Source organism: Piliocolobus tephrosceles, chromosome 6 (assembly GCF_002776525.5).
Source record: "Piliocolobus tephrosceles isolate RC106 chromosome 6, ASM277652v3, whole genome shotgun sequence".
Classification (NCBI taxonomy): domain Eukaryota; kingdom Metazoa; phylum Chordata; class Mammalia; order Primates; family Cercopithecidae; genus Piliocolobus; species Piliocolobus tephrosceles.
In genome coordinates, this window is record NC_045439.1 from 50,747,701 (window position 1) to 50,763,655 (window position 15,955).

General features: G+C 44.1%; 1 pseudogene; it reads left to right on the forward strand.

Annotated features, from left to right (window-relative positions):
• Positions 1–11,889: 11,889 nt before the first annotated feature.
• On the forward strand, positions 11,890–12,067 carry LOC111521676 (annotated as a pseudogene).
• The last annotated feature ends 3,888 nt before the right edge of the window (positions 12,068–15,955 follow it).

A 15,955-nucleotide genomic window follows, 5' to 3' on the forward strand; every position in this document is an offset into this window, starting at 1 on the left:
ATGTCTCATTAAGTGATGAAAACATCCCTGTTTTGTAGAAGGGCCAGTAGCTTTCCTGTGTCTGCATGGTGGGTGACGAGCAGAGTCAGAGGCCACCAGGGTGACCAGAGTTCCGTGCCCCACGGTCATGCTTATCAGCCCTTCTCAGCCCTGATGATCACTGTACTCAGCTCAGAGGAGAATCTGCTGGAGCGGGGGCATGAACCTTCTGTGAGATTGATGCAAAGGGGGATATAGATGCCCAGCCAAACTTTTGAGACCCCTCCCACCAGGAACTGGGTCTGTGTCCCCTCTTTTTGAGCCCGGGCAGACTCTGTGACTTTCTGTCATTTCTGGGCCCAGCCTTTAAGAGGACTGGCAGTTTCTGCTTCCTTCCTTTAAACCTTTGAGCCACCATTCCTTTTCTGGAGAGAACACACGGAGAAGCCTGGAGACCACACGGAGAAGAAGCAAAACCAGTTGAGCATGGCCTCCTGACTGCCTGTACGAACCACGTCAGTCAGTTTAAATTTTTCAGTAGCTGCATTAAAAAGTAAAAAGAAACAGGTAAAATTAATAATACATTTTATTTGACCCAATGTATGAAAAAAATTCAGCATGAAATTAATAAATAGTAAAATTAAGACAGTTTACATTCCTTTTTTCATACAGTCTTCAAAATCCAGTGTAGTATTTACATATACAGCATGTCTCAATTCAGTACAGCCACGTTTCAAGTGCTCCATAGCACATGTGGGGCTGGGTGCAGTGGCCCATGCCTATAATCCCAGCACTTGGGGAGGCTAAGGAAGGCAAATAGTTCGAACTCAGGAGTTCGAGGCCAGCCTAGGCAACATGATGAAACCCCCATCTCTGCAAAAAATGTAAAACTTAGCTGGATGGGGTGGCACACACCTGTAGTCCCAGCTAGGGAGGCTGAGGTTGGAGGATCACTTGAGCCTGGGAGGTGGAGGCTGCAGTGATTGTGATTGTGATTGCACGACTGCACTCCAGCTTGGGCAACAAAGCAAGACCCTATCAAAAAAAAAAAAAAAAGAGAAAGAAAGGAAAGAAAAAGACAAAGAAAAAGAGAAAGAAGAAAAAAGGAAAGAAGGAAGAGAGAAAGGAAAGAAAGAAAAGAAAGAGAGAGAAAGGAAGGAAGGAAGAAAAGAAAGAAAGAAAGAAAGAAAGAAAGAAAGAAAGAAAGAAAGAAAGAAAGAAAGAAAAAGAAAGAAAGAAGAGAAAAAAGCATATGTGGCTCATAGCTACCAAATTAGACAGTGCTTATCTAAAGTCGTCACTGTTATCTGCCTCTGCTGCTCACCCTCATACCACCACAAAAAAGAAAAATGCCTCTGCAAGTGGACCCATGCTGAAATAAACACTCAGGCGTCCTTGAAGGGAAGTAGTCACCAGAGGATGTACCAATGAAGGAGAAACCCTCTCTTGCGCTTAGATGGGGGTGGGATAGATCAAGGCCTATTGATACATTTTTCTACAAGCTGCAGACCGACCACCTTCTTCCTCAGTGGTTGCATTTGCAAGTTGGAGCCTCAGTCTATCTCAGTTAAGCAAAGAACTCTATATAAAAATTCATATTTGTGAAGGAGCTAAGTGGCTATTCAATTTAAATAAGAGTCTGCTTTACAAAAGGATTCGCTTTGGGATTGCCTAAGCTAGCGCATTTCTCTTGTGTGTTTAAAATAAATCCATTTATTTTTAAAAGATTTAATCAGATTGCACCAACATCTATTGAATGAAATAAATTATCCCTACATGTGAAGGCTTCCTGAAAGTTGATTTGGGGGATGAATATGAGCAGAGAGATGCAATACGCATAGAATGTTAGGGCTGTGAGAGAACATTGTGCTCACAGCATCTAGTCCAGGGATGGCAGATGCAGGCAGCTGGGCCATTGCTTCTCATGGACGGCAGGGTGGCCTGCCCTACCACGTCTAGCGAGGACCCAGGCATAGTCTCTATCCACTCCTCAAGGCAGTTGCTACCAATAGATCTGTAGCAGCCGTAAGATGAAATCAGACATCCATGTTCTTTTTCTTTTTTTTTTTTTTTGAGACAGGGTCTCGCTCTGTCACCCAGGCTGGAGTGCAGTGGCGTAATCTCGGTTTACTGCAAGCTTCGCCTCCCAGGTTCACACCATTCTCCTGCCTCAGCCTCCCAATAACTGGGACTACAGGCACCCGCCACCACGCCTGGCTAATTTTTTGTATTTTTAGTAGAGACGGGGTTTCACCATGTTAGCCAGGATGGTCTCAATCTCCTGACCTCATGATCTGCCCACCTCCGCCTCCCAAAGTGCTGGGATTATAGGCGTAAGCCACCGCTCCCGGCTGACATCCATGTTCCTATAACAGGTAGGCACCTATAAGGATTATTTGCCAGTCCGCCCCCGACTTCCCCACCATTATTCTGAAGCTCACTGGGGGCCCCCATCCATGGTTGATTGCTCTAGGGTGGGCACCTGAGCTAATCTGAAGGGCGGCCCTTCCCAGGTTTTTTGTATTTAGGAGACCAAGAGCATGTCAGTGAGTCTCTCTGGTGGTTGAACCTTAAAATGGAAAACTCAGGAGTTGCCTGAACTGCTCAATCCTCAGGGTACATACCAAGGCAGGGGACAGAGCTGCTACTCTGAGGAGAGCAGAGATGAGAGGACAGGGGCCTGGGGGCTCATCCCAGCTGGTATGCGGTGCAGGCCAAACCCCTCACTTGATCACCTCTCCCTCAGATTCCACACCACAGTAACCATTCCATAAAGTATCTTTTTGCAGAACAAACATGACTTGGCTTCTCTCATCTGTAAACCTAGAATCTTAATTAACACAGAGGCCCAGCTTCAGGGGCATGCAACCTGTGTACTCAACAAGTGGCCCCATGCTTAGGGCACTATGCTTGGTTTGATGGTCTATCATTGTCTTGAAATTCTTAACCTTTTTTTTTTTTTTTTTTTTGAAACAAAGTCTCACTCTGTCTCCCAGGCTGGAGTGCAGTGGCACAATCTCAGCTCACTGCAACCTCCACCTCCTAGGTTCAAGCAATTCTCCTACAGGTGTGTGCCACCACGCCTGGCTAATTTTTATATTTTTAGTAGAGACAGGGTTTCACCATGTTGGCCTGGCTAGTCTCGAACTCCTGAGCTCAAGTGATCCATCTGCCTTGGCTTCCCAAAGTGTTGGGATTACAGACATGAGTCACCGTGCCCGGCCTTAACCATTTTTTTAATAAGGGACCCCACACTTCCATCTTGTATTCGCCCCACAAATTATGTAGTCAGTCCTGCGAATATACTTTCATTTTAGAAGAGGAGGTAATTGAAACTGAGATGAAGTCAGTAATTCAATTAAAATCACAGAGATGGCTACAGAATCCATTTCAGTCTGGTGGAGTCCAGGTTGGAACTGAGACAAGGGCATAAACAGGTGAAAAGGGTTAAGGTTGGTGGTGAGAGAAGAATCATTTTGTTTCTTTCTTCTTCCATGACACAGAAATTCCCTAACCCCAAACCTTAATGGCTGTTGTTTTGCTTCTCAATTTTCATAGAAATAAGCAGAAGAAAGGGTAGGTAGGAAAAGGCTGACTGGTGTCACAGACCAATTGTTCTGAGAGCAGAAAACATTTGCCAGGTTGCCAAAGCCGACCTCATTTCCCAATTTCCCAAAGACCCAATTTCCCCAGCTGCTTTGTTGACATAGCAACAGTGAATTCTGAAAGGGTTGTTATAATATTAATATGTATTTCATGGTGGGTTTGCCCTGTGTTCTTCCCGGCCCTTGTGATCCAGGTCTGAAAAAGAGGTGCTTTTGGCTTCTGGCCATGGAAGCCAAGGCTCAGTTCTCCAAGTGGGATAAGTAAGGAGCAGGTGCCTCTGTCGGCACATCCACCAATTGGGTGGAATCCCCCCACCAGGTCCTCCCACCTCCAAGACTTCTCTGCCTTCCCCAGAGCGAAGGGGTTGATTTGTAGATATTTTAAGTAATAGCTGCACCTTGGGATACATTTCCACCCTCCTACTACTCAGGGTGTTAAACGTAGCACCTGTGAGCCATTGTGTAGAAAATCAATTATACCTTGGGCCCAGTGATAACAATTCATCCCCCAAGCTCAATTTTTAAAAGGCTTCAAAAGGCCTCCCACCTCTTTCCCTTTTTCCAATGCAAATGAGCAACACTCAGGATATTTGCATGCCAAATTCCAGCATGGATTTCAAGAGAGCAAATGGTCATATTTATTAGTAATAGCGGTGGTAGATGAGTAAGAGGGATTTAATAAATGTATGTTGAATATGTTTGTGTTTCTATAGCACTTGAGTTTTCAAAGCCTTTTTTTCCCCCGAATATCATTTATTTGATTCTTAAAGAAGCAAACAAACCCAAAAGGCCTGCAATGAGGACAAAGAGGAATTATCCTCGATTTATTGATGAGAACAAGGCTAGAGAAAGATTTTATCTTGCCCTATGTCATATAACTGATTCATAGGTGTCAGAGTCATGATTAGAACTTGAGTTGGTCTCCCAGCCAGCACTGCCTTTCATCTGTATCATGTTGCTTCATGGTATTTCAGAAGGGACACAGGGACAGAACAGGAGTTATATTAACTGAGTGCAGGAGAGTGTAATCAATAATAGCTAAAACCTATTAAAGGCTTACTATGTGTCTGCCATGGATATTATCTCATTTAATTTTTGGGGGGGTGAGGGGATGGAGTCTTGCTCTGTCACTCTTAAAATATCTATAGAGCCAGCCCTCTCACTCTGGGGAGTGGTGTGAGTGCAGTAATGTGATCTCGGCTCACTGCAACCTCCACCTCCCAGGTTCAAGTGATTCTCCTGCCTCAGCCTCCCCAGTAACAGGGACTACAGGCACACGCCAGCATGCCTGGCTAATTTTTGTATTTTTAGTAGAGACAGAGTTTCACTATATTGGTCAGGCTGGTCTCGAACTCCTGACCTCAGGTGATCCACCTGCCTCAGCCTCCCAGAGTGCTGGGATTACAGGTGTGAGCCACCGCGCCCAGCCTCATTTAATTTTTTAATTCAACTTTTTTAGTTTGAGATAATTGTAGACTCACATGCAATTATAGGAAATAAAAAGATCCTGTGTATCCTTTGCCTGGTTTACTCCAATAGTGATATCTTGCAGGACCATAGAACAAAGTCAGAACTAGGATGTTGACATTGATACAGTCAAAATCTGCAATATTTTCATCACCATGGGGATCCCTTATAAAAGAAGTCCCCAACCCAGTACTGGTCTGTGGCCTGTTAGCAACGGGGCCACACTGCAGTAGGTGAGCAGAAGGTGAGCGAGCACAGCTTCATCTGTATTTACAGCTGCTCCCCATCACTCGAATTACCGCCTCCTGTCAGTTTATGGGCGGCATTAGATTCTCACAGGAGTGCAAACCCTATTGTGAACCACACATGTGAGGGATCTGGGCTGCATGCTTCTTATGAGAATCTGATAAATGCAATGTGCTTGAATCAGCCTGAAACCATTCCACTGCAATCCATGGAAAACCTGTCTTCCATTAAATGGGTCCCTGGTGCCAAAAAGGTTGGGGACCACTGCCTTATATTGTCCTGTTATAGCCACACCTACTTCCCTGTCACTCCCATCCCTCCTTAACCCTTGGCAATCACTAGCCTGTTCTCCATGTCTATGAATTTGTTATTTCAGTGACGCTGTATGAGTAGAAGTAAGCAGCATGTAATGCGTGATTCCCCGCCTTCCCCACTCAGCATAATTGTCTGGAGATCCATCAAGATTGCTGTATATATCAATAGTTCATTCCTTTTTATTGCTGATAGCATTCCATAGTCCAGAAGTACCACAATTTAACCATCCACCTGTTACAGTTTTTGACTATATGAACAAAGCTTCTGTAAACATTTGTGTGCAGGTTTGTGTGTGAATGTATTTGCTTCCCTGGGATAAATGCCCAAGAATACAATTATTGGGTTGTATCGTAGTTGCATGTTTAAGTTCTTGAGCAATTGCCAAACTGTTTTACATGCCCAGTAGCAATGTCTGATCTGTCCAGTTTCTCCACATCCTCACCAGCATTTAGTGTTGTCACTACTTTTTATTTCAGTCATCCTGATAGGTATATATATACTGATATTTCACTCTGGTTTTATTTTATACTTCCCTAATGGTTAATGTTAAATATCTTTTCATGTGCTTGTTTATCATTTGTGTGTCCTGTGTGATGATTGTGTATCCTCTATGATGAAATGTTTCTTCATGTCTTTTGCCCATTTTCTATTGTAATGTTCTCCTTTTTGGTGAAGGTTTTTTTGTTTGTTTGCTTGCTTTTACTGTGAAGTTTTGAAAGTTCTCTGTCTATTCTAGATACTAGAACATTACATATCCTCTACAGGATAAGTGATTTGCAATAGTTTCTCTAACTCTGTAGCTTGTTTTTTCATCTTCTTAATAGGGTCTTATGTAGAACAAAAATTTAAATTTTGATTAAGTACAATTTATCTTTTTTTTTTTTTTAAGAGATCATGCTTTTGGTTTCAAGTATAAGAATTCTTTGCCTAGTCCTAGATCCTAAAGATTTTCTCCTATATTTTTCTAGAAGTTTTCCCATTTACATTTATTAGGTTTGTGATCTATTTTGAATTAATTTTTGTATAAGGAACAGACTATGGATGTCTAATTGCTCTAGCACCATTTGTTGAAAAGGCTCTCTTTCTTCTATTGAATTTCTTTTGCATCTTAGTCAAAATTCAATTGGATATATTTGTATGTTGGTCTATTTCCAGGTACTATGTTCTGTCTTTTTTTTTTTTTTTTTTTTTTTTTTTTTTGAGATGGAGTCTCGCTCCTGTTGCCCAGGCTGGTGTGCAGTGGTGCATTCTCTGCTCACTGCAACCTCTGCCTCCCCGGTTCAAGATTCTCCTGCTTAGCCTCCCGAGTAGCTGGGATTACAGGCACCTGCCACCATGCCCAGCTAATTTTTGTATTTGTAGTAGAGATGGAGTTTCACCAAGTTGGCCAGGCTGGTCTCAAACTCCTGACCGCAGGTGATTCGCCCACCTCGGCCTCCCAGAGTGCTGGGATTGCAGGCATGAGCCACAGTGCCTGGCCTGTCTTGTTTAATTTTTAACAATCACTTGTAATAAATAGATGCTATTATTGCCTCTACTTTACAGATGAATAAATTGACATACAGACAAAACAAGATTTTTATCACTAAATATTTGCTACTTTAAAAAGCAAGCAAGAATATTGGCAACCACTTCTATTTATAATGAGAAAAAGCTACACTAAAGGTGGGCTTAGTTACATTAAAATTCATTCTATACAAAGTCAAACCAGAAGGAAGGATCTATTTTTCCATCAGAAACATCCTCATCTGACCCATCAGAATAGTGTCAAGAAACAAACACCTAAACTTACATACAATAAAGTGAGGCCAGCTGGATTTATTATTCTATTAGGCTCAATAAAGATCACTCTGTTGCCCTAACAACCTAATGAGAGCCATGACTTGTTAGATTAAACTAACCATCAGGTGAAGAAAATAACTGTCAATAGGCGGCCCTTTACCTGTTGACAGATAACTGTGATGTAAAACCAGCAGCACATCCAGATTATTTGAGAGGCTTTTTAAAAGTGCAGCTTCCTGAGCCACATACTAGAGCCACTCAAGCAGAATCTCTAGGCTTCAGCTTTTTCTGTTTATATTTATTACCGTGTGTGTGTGTGTGTATGTGTGGGTGTGGGTGTGGGTGGGTGGTGGTGGTGGTGAGGAAGGACAGTTTATAATTCTCCGGGGAATTTTGATGCAGCTGGTCACTGGATGGCCAAGACCAAAAAAAGCTTTTTCAAATGTGGCAGAGAAGAAGAAGCTGGGTTTCATTTTGAGAAATTGAGAGGCCATGAGAAATCCATTTTTTAAAAAAACAGTGTGCTGTGTTTGGTTTTGTAGGAAAAGAGTTTCCAAAAGTTGCCCATAAACTTCTTCCTCATATTTGAGACTGAATTTGGTTGCTAGAGATTGAATAGAGTTTTAATTTAATAAAGATCGTTCTGCAGGATCAAAAGCCATTTTACGAACCCTTAAACGTTCAACTGTGATGTGCAAATAAAATGAACCCTGAAATTGTATGAAACACCTGTGTCTCCAAATTCAAATTGTTTAGGCAGAAGGGATTTTTCAGCTGGAGAGTGGTAGTGTGTTTAGGTAAGAGTCTAATACACGTAATTGGATTTGTCATTCTTCTTTTTTCTGACGATCAAATCAAAGATTGGGTAATCATTACCTGAGCAATACAGAGTAAATTACTCTTTAATTTGTGTCATCTTCTTAGATCTAAAAGGTTTATGTTTGTTTTCTTAATTGTTAGACCACCTGGAGTGGATTTATGATTTACTCCTCCATATTCATCCCACCTTAGAAAATTAGCCTAATCTTATTCCACTGCCCTGCTACCACCACCTTTTCGGGTGACTGGTCAGGATTAGGCATGGTGGTGGAGACTTTCCAGTGTCCTCCACATCTGATTCTACTGTCCTTCCTCAGGACATAGGAAGACAATACTTCTCCATATACTTGCAATCGAATGGGGCCATATGACTAATGAGCCATGAACGAAAGTGACAAGCATCACTTAGGGGTTCAGCATTAAACAGTTGTGCAAGACCCTCTGCTACTCTCCCTCTGCCATAAGGAATGTGGAAGAATGGAGATGCAGGTGTCCACAAGATTTCTGAGCCAACTTACGGAGCGAGCTGCCCCCGAGAGTCTCTGGAACCAGAACATACTTTGCATGAAGCAAGAAACACACCTTTGCATTCTGAAACTACTGAGAGTTGAGGATGATTTCCTACTAGAGCATAATTTAGCTTAAGCTATGACCCTATTCTAGATAATGAAATGTCAGATAAAATCTGATGAGGGGCCGGGTACAGTGGCTCACGCCTGTAATCCTAGCATGTTGGGAGGTCGAGGCAGGTGGGCAGATCACCTGAGGTCAGGAGTTCGAGACCAGCCTGGCCAACACGGTGAAACCCTATCTCTACTAAAAATACAAAAATTAGTCAGGTGTGGTGGCACACGCCTGTAATCCCAGCTACTCAGGAGGCTGAGGCAGGAGAATCACCCGAATCCGGGAGGTGGAGGTTGCAGTGAGCTAAGATTGCACCACTGCACTCTGGCCTGGGAGACAAAGAGAGACTATGTCTCAAAAAAAAAAAAAAAAAATTCGGATGAGGGAGCTTTTGGGGAAAGTTTCCTCTCCTAAAAGAAACCACAGGAAGAGGTAGTTTCTCATTTCCCTCCAGATTTTAGGTCTGGGTGTGAGGCTGGGACCACTACAGCCATCTCACTCCCAGCCCCAGGGTAAGGCTACTTAAGATGGGAGAGCAGAGAGGTCTTGGATCATTGGTGACATCCTTGAGCTGCTGAAACAACAACTCTGGAACTTACTGCACCTCTTTTCTTTCTGCTATGTGATACAATAAATTTCCTTATTGTTCAAATTGGTTTGTTACTCTGATGGTTAATATTGAGTGTCAACTTGATTGGATTGAAGGATGCAAAGTACTGTTCCTGGGTGTGTCTGTGAGGGTGTTGCCAACAGAGATTAACAATTAAGGTAGTGGACTGGGAGAGACAGACCCACCCTCAACTTGGGTGGACACCATCTAATCAGCAGCCAGCATGGCTAGAATGAAATAGGCAGAAGAACTTAGAAGGACTTGACTTGCTGAGTCTTCCGGCCTTCATCTTTCTCCCATGCTGGATGCTTCCTGCCCTCGAACATCAGACTCCAAGTTCTTTAGCTTTTGGACTCTTGGACTTACACTAGTGGTTTGCCAGGAGCTCTCAGGCCTTTGGCCACAGACTGAAGGCTTCACTGTCAGCTTCCCTACTCGTGAGGTTTTGGGACTTGGACTGATCCACCACTGGCTTCCTTGCTCCTCAACTTGCAGACTACTTATTGTGGGACTTCTGATTATGTAAGTCAATTCTCTTTAATAAACTCCCCTTCATATATACATATATCCTATTAGTTCTGTCCCTTTAGAGAACTCTAATACAGTTACTTCCAATCAAAAGCATCTTAACTGATAAATCATGGCTTTTAGCAATACAAGATTAAACTTAACTTCAGTCCTCTGCAACTACTACTCTTGTAGCAGGAATGTTGCTAAACTCTCAATTTCTCATCTAGGGCCAGGCACAATGTCTTACTGCAATCCCAACACTTTGGGAGGCAAAGGTGGGAGGACTGCTTGAGTCCAGGAGTTTGAGACCAGCCTGGGCAATAGAGTGAGACTTCATCTCTACAAAAGATTTCTTAAAAATTAGCCAGGCATGGTGTTGCATGCCTGTAGTTCCAGGAACTTGGGAGGCTAAGGTGGGAGGATTGCTTGAGCCCCAAAGGTCAAAGCTGCAGTGAGTGATGATTGCGCCACTGCAAGAGCCTGGGTGACAGAGCAAGACTCTGTCTTGAAAAAATAAAATAAAATAAAATCTAATTGAATTAAATTAAATAGGAAACTAAATTTAAAATAAACTTCCAGGACGGGCACGGTGGCTCACGCCTGTAATCCCAGCACTTTGGGAGGCTGAAGCAGGAGGATCACTTGAGGTCAGGAATTTGAGACCAGCCTAGCCAATATGGCAAAACCCCACATCTATTAAAAATACAAAAATTAGCCAGGTGTGGTGGTGGGCATCTGTAATCCCAACTACTCCGGAGGCTGAGGCAGGAGAATTGCTTGAACTCAGTGGGATGCGGAGGTTGCAGCAAGCAGAGATCACACCATTGCACTCCAGCCAGGGCAACAGAGCAAGGCTCCATCTCAAAAATAAAAAATAAAAATAAAAAACAAACTTCCAATTGTTCTAAATGCTTTACAGTATTTATCTCCTTAAGATCCCATAGAAGTCAGTGAGAGAATCTGGCTCCCAACTCTGGGGACAACACTGACGTGTGGCACCTTCTTGGCTCTGGAGAGAGAGTTCTGTTCCTGGACCTGCATTCTCCCACAGGCCCTGCCTCCTGCCCACTTGTCTCAGCATATGGTTGTGGGAAAAAAATTACCATGTGATACTGCAGTTGCACGTGATGCTTCAGAGGGTAAGGGAACCTGACAGAGCTTCTTGGCATCCCAGGACACCTTTTAAGATAAGTCTCTCCTGGTGCCAGCTTCCCAAGATGATTTGGTCTCCTATTATGGGAAGCTCAGGTGAAATATGGGCACTGTGTGCCTACTCACTCTGCAGCTGAATGGTCCTAAAACCCCATAGAAAGGTTATATCCTTTCTATCTTCATATCCTTGATATAAGACTTCCAGCTGGGCATAGTGGCTCACGTCTGTAATCCCAGCACTCTGGGAGGCTGAGGCAGGTGGATTGCTTGAGGTCAGGAGTTCCAGACCAGCCTGGCCAACATGGTGAAACTTCTGTCTCTACCAAAAAATAGAAAATAAGCCGGGTGTGGTGGCGTGTGCCTGTACTCCCAGCTACAGGAGGCTGAGGCGGGAAAATCGCTTGAACCCAGAAGGTAGAGTTTGCAGTGAGCCAAGATAATGCTACTGCACTCCAGCTTGGGTGACAAGAGCACAACTCTGTCTCAAAAAAAAAAAAAAAAAAAAAAAAAGACACCCTTACATTCCTCTAGAGGAATCTCTGAGGGAAAATCTATGCAGATCTCTAACGGGTCACTGGGAAAGCAAGAGAAAGGGACCAAGGCGAGTGCAACTACTCAATAGCCACCGTAAGGGGCTCAACCATGATAATAATGGAGGGGCCCCAGTGAAGCGCGTATGCAGTGACAAAAGTAAGTGTTCTTCGTGTGTGTTGGGGGAAATAGCCAGGAGACTATGTGTCTCTTCCTTCTTCTCTTAAAAATTAACTTAATTCTGTTATAATCACTTCTCGGCCTTTTGGCTAAGATCAAGTGTAATTCTGTTATACTATTTTTCTGTTGTATTATGTTTAAATTATTTGGGGATGTAGGTGGGGTTTAAGTAGAGTAAATAGTTAACTATGATATCCAATATGCGGACAGTCGTGATTCACTTACATTCACCTCATTCATTCATCCATTCATCCATCAAAAATACTTTTAAGGATCTATTGTTTGCCAGATACTGTACTAGGCACAGAGATATAGGAAGAAGAGACACTGTCACGAGGTCAGGAGTTTGAGACCAGCCTGGCTAACATGGTGAAACCCGTCTTTACTAAAAATACAAAAATTAGCTGGACGTGGTGGTGGGCGCCTGTAGTCCCAGCTACTTGGGAGGCTGAGGCAGGAGAATTGCTTGAATCCGGGAGGCAGAAGTTGCAGTGAGCTGAGATCGCACCCCTGCACTCCAGCCTGGGCGGACAGAGCAAGACTCCATCTCAGAAAAATATAAAACAAAGACACTGTTCTTGAATTCAGTATAAAGTGGGAGATAAACAAATAAGCAGGCCCTGACAATCTAGCAGAATGAAAGCCATATGAGATTGTGCCTTGGTAGCTTCAGGGGCTTGGGGGAAGTGCATTACCCCAGCGTGTATCCTGCAGCCTGGAAATTCCACCCATGGAGAAGGGAAGCCTTCTTAAGAAGTCCTTTGTTTAAAAGAAGGTCTTACCTTGGCTTCTCCCAAAAACGGCAGTCTGAGACCAGGGCCTGTGTGTCAGTGGTTTATTTTAATAAGCCATCCTAGGGGTCTGGTGTGAGGGAATCAAGAAGAATCAAACAAGGGCTGGGCTTGGTGACTCACGCCTGTAATCCCAGCACTTTGGGAGGCTGAGGTGGGTGGATTACCTGAGGTCAGGAGTTCAAGACCAGCCTGGCCAACATGGTGAAACTCCATCTCTACTATTAATAAAAATATAAAAACTATCAGGGCATGGTGGTGCCCACCTGTAATCCCAGCTACTTGGAGGGCTGAGGCATGAGAATCACTTGAACTCGGGAGGCAGGGGTTGCAGTGAGCTGAGACTGCTCCACTGCACTCCAGCCTGGGCAACAGAGCAAGAGTCCATCTCAAAAAAAAAAAAAAAAAAAAAAAAAAGGAGGAAGGGGAAGACAACTTAGGGGTGCATTACAGAGCTACAGAGCTAGTTACTCCCATGGACAAGTGGGACAAGTGTCCCTGGGAAGCTTTCTGAGGAACCACTGAAAGGCATGGGAGAGGGGAGGTTTTCTCCATTGGCTCTTCCATCGTTTGGTCAAAGTTTGCTCTGGAGTGTTGGTGCTCAGTTTCCGGGGTTTTGTGTGCATGCACCAGAGCTGTGGAGAGACAGAAGCCTGGGGATGGGAGCAGGAGAAAGGAAGGACAGCCGAGGAAGGGTTGTCAAGCTCCAACTGCACAGGAGGCTGCTGCAGCAGCAGCAGGAGCTCACGGTGGCCTGAGTCAAGGGAAGAAAGGGCATCAAAGGTACCTGGCTTAAAGGAAATGTTATCTGAGGAGAAGTTACCATTCCACTAGGCTAGTGCCAGCTACTGAGTATGTGTATTCAATTCTGATCAATCATTTATTGGGCTTTCCACTCCAGGGCCAGGTTTGCTCCCTCGGGGTCCTCCCGAGGAAAGGGACCAGAGGACAGGCAAATTCCGATAAGTCGGTGGGAGAACCCTTTGCGGGCAGTGAGAGTTGGTGGAAGGGGGAAAACAGGGAAAGCCCATGAGACTGACTCAGATCACCAACTGCCCGAGGAGAGTGTGAAGGAAGCTTGAGAGGTCCTCTGTGGAAAGGAGGAGAGAAGCGCCTGTGGCAAAGTTCTCCAGCCATACTCAGGAGGAGTCCCTCTAGGAGAAACTCAAATGAAGATGTTTAAAGACAGCAGGGCACTCAGGGCTTCATGGAGAGGGAGACTGACAAGTTTTTGAGAAGTCTGAAAAGCCTTCATCCTTAGCATATTTTCTGAACTAAGGCCACATTGCAAACCCAGGCCATTACACATGCTTGAAACATAAGACACATTTCCCCAGAAGGCCAGGCCAGTTTCTATAAAGATTGGTCACAATGAATAGCCTTCTCATTGCTCCACCAAACTTGGGTTTCACTGGAATTGGATTACGCTGTTGCTGCTTTGAACATACAATCCTACTCAGCTGGGAGCTGAGACACTACCTCTGTGGCGGTAACTCTGCACTCTAATAGAATAACTGTCAGAACCACTAGCCATCAATTCTGGCTCCTCTTTCCTTATTGGTATTGGAAAACACCTTCGATATGTTTAAAACTAAATGCCCAAGTGCTTTATTCCAGAAAGCCAAACACAGCCTGGAATTCCTCAAGTGACCCAGGCCACCACATATCCCACTTGGTTTATTTTTTGCATGTGCAAACCCAGAGTTCCAAAGACCCACATGCATGGGCTGCAATTCCCAAAAAAGGAGAGGAAAAAACAGAGAAAATTATCCAGAAAGAAACAGGGTTTCAAATCTCTAAGTCAGAAATTTATTAATTAGAGCTACCATTTCTTGAGTGCTTACTGTGCCAGGTCCTGCCCAAGATAGAGTTATCTCATTTGATCCTCACAACAGTGTGAAGTAGGTGCTAGTTCAAACTTGATCAAATAACATGCACATGGCTGGGCGCAGTGGCTCACGCCTATAATCCCAGCACTTTGGGAGGCTGAAGTGGAAGAATCATGATGTCAGGAGTTCCAGACCAGCCTGACCAACATGGTGAAACCCTATCTCTACTAAAAATACAAAATTAGCCAAGCATGGTGGTGCATGCCTGTAATCCCAGCAACTTGGGAGGGTGAGGCAGGAGAATCACTTGAACCCAGGAGGCAGAGGTTGCAGTGAGCCAAGATTGCACCACTGCACTCTAGCCTGGGCAACAAGAGCGAAACTTCGTCTCAAAAAAACAAACAAAAAGAAACAAACAAAAAAAAAACATGCCTATGATCACACAGTTTGAAGGGCAAGAGCCAGAACTCAAAGCAGGTCTGATTCTGAAGGCCTGGCTTTAGGTATTGAGTAGGGGGGAAAATTACAAACAAGAATAAAAATATCCCCTATGAAAACATCTTCTCCCCAAAAGGATGAGTTGAGATATTTCTAACAATCTGTTATCACTGCTTTGGTTCTTGGCTTTAGGAGCAGAAATATTACCTTTTCTCCTCATTGACTTCTCTTTTGCAAAACCAGGCCACCCAATCACCCCATCCCCAAAACCACAACCAATTATTCTTACACACTCCTGCTAATTACTATGAGTTATGCAGGTCCTTTCGGAGACAGAGGGAGTGATGAGGCCAGTTAGCCATAAAACATCTTCCTTCCGGCCGGGCGTGGTGGCTCAAGCCTGTAATCCCAGCACTTTGGGAGGCCGAGACGGGCGGATCACGAGGTCAGGAGATCGAGACCATCCTGGCTAACACGGTGAAACCCCATCTCTACTAAAAAATACAAACACCTAGCCGGGCGAGGTGGCGGGCGCTGTAGTCCCAGCTACTCGGGAGGCTGAGGCAGGAGAATGGCGTAAACCTGGGAGGCGGAGCTTGCAGTGAGCTGAGATCTGGCCACTGCACTCCAGCCTGGGCGACAGAGCGAGACTCCGTCTCAAAAAAAAAAATCTTCCTTCCACAAACATTCTTCACTGGGGCTAAAGGCTTTGGCTACCCAGATCTTGCAACATAGTAATATCTCTAAGCAAAAAGACTTTTTTTTCATCCTTTTTGACTCTGGATTGCATCCCATCGTGCTAAAAGAAAATGGACTGGGTAGATTAGGCATTAATTTTGACTCTCCTCTATAGGTAGGGCATGGAATGATTGATTCACCTCTCTTTATTATGGAGACTTCCTCCTTCACACACATGGATGCCCACTGAACCCTTCTGAGGCCACTTGTCAAGTAAAATGAGGCACTTGAAAACAACTGAATGAACAACCTCCTCTTTTAAAAATTTTAATCGATTTTCATCTTGCCGTTGCTCTTGGTGGGTGACTTTCGCACTTGAAACACTCACCTTTTCTCCAT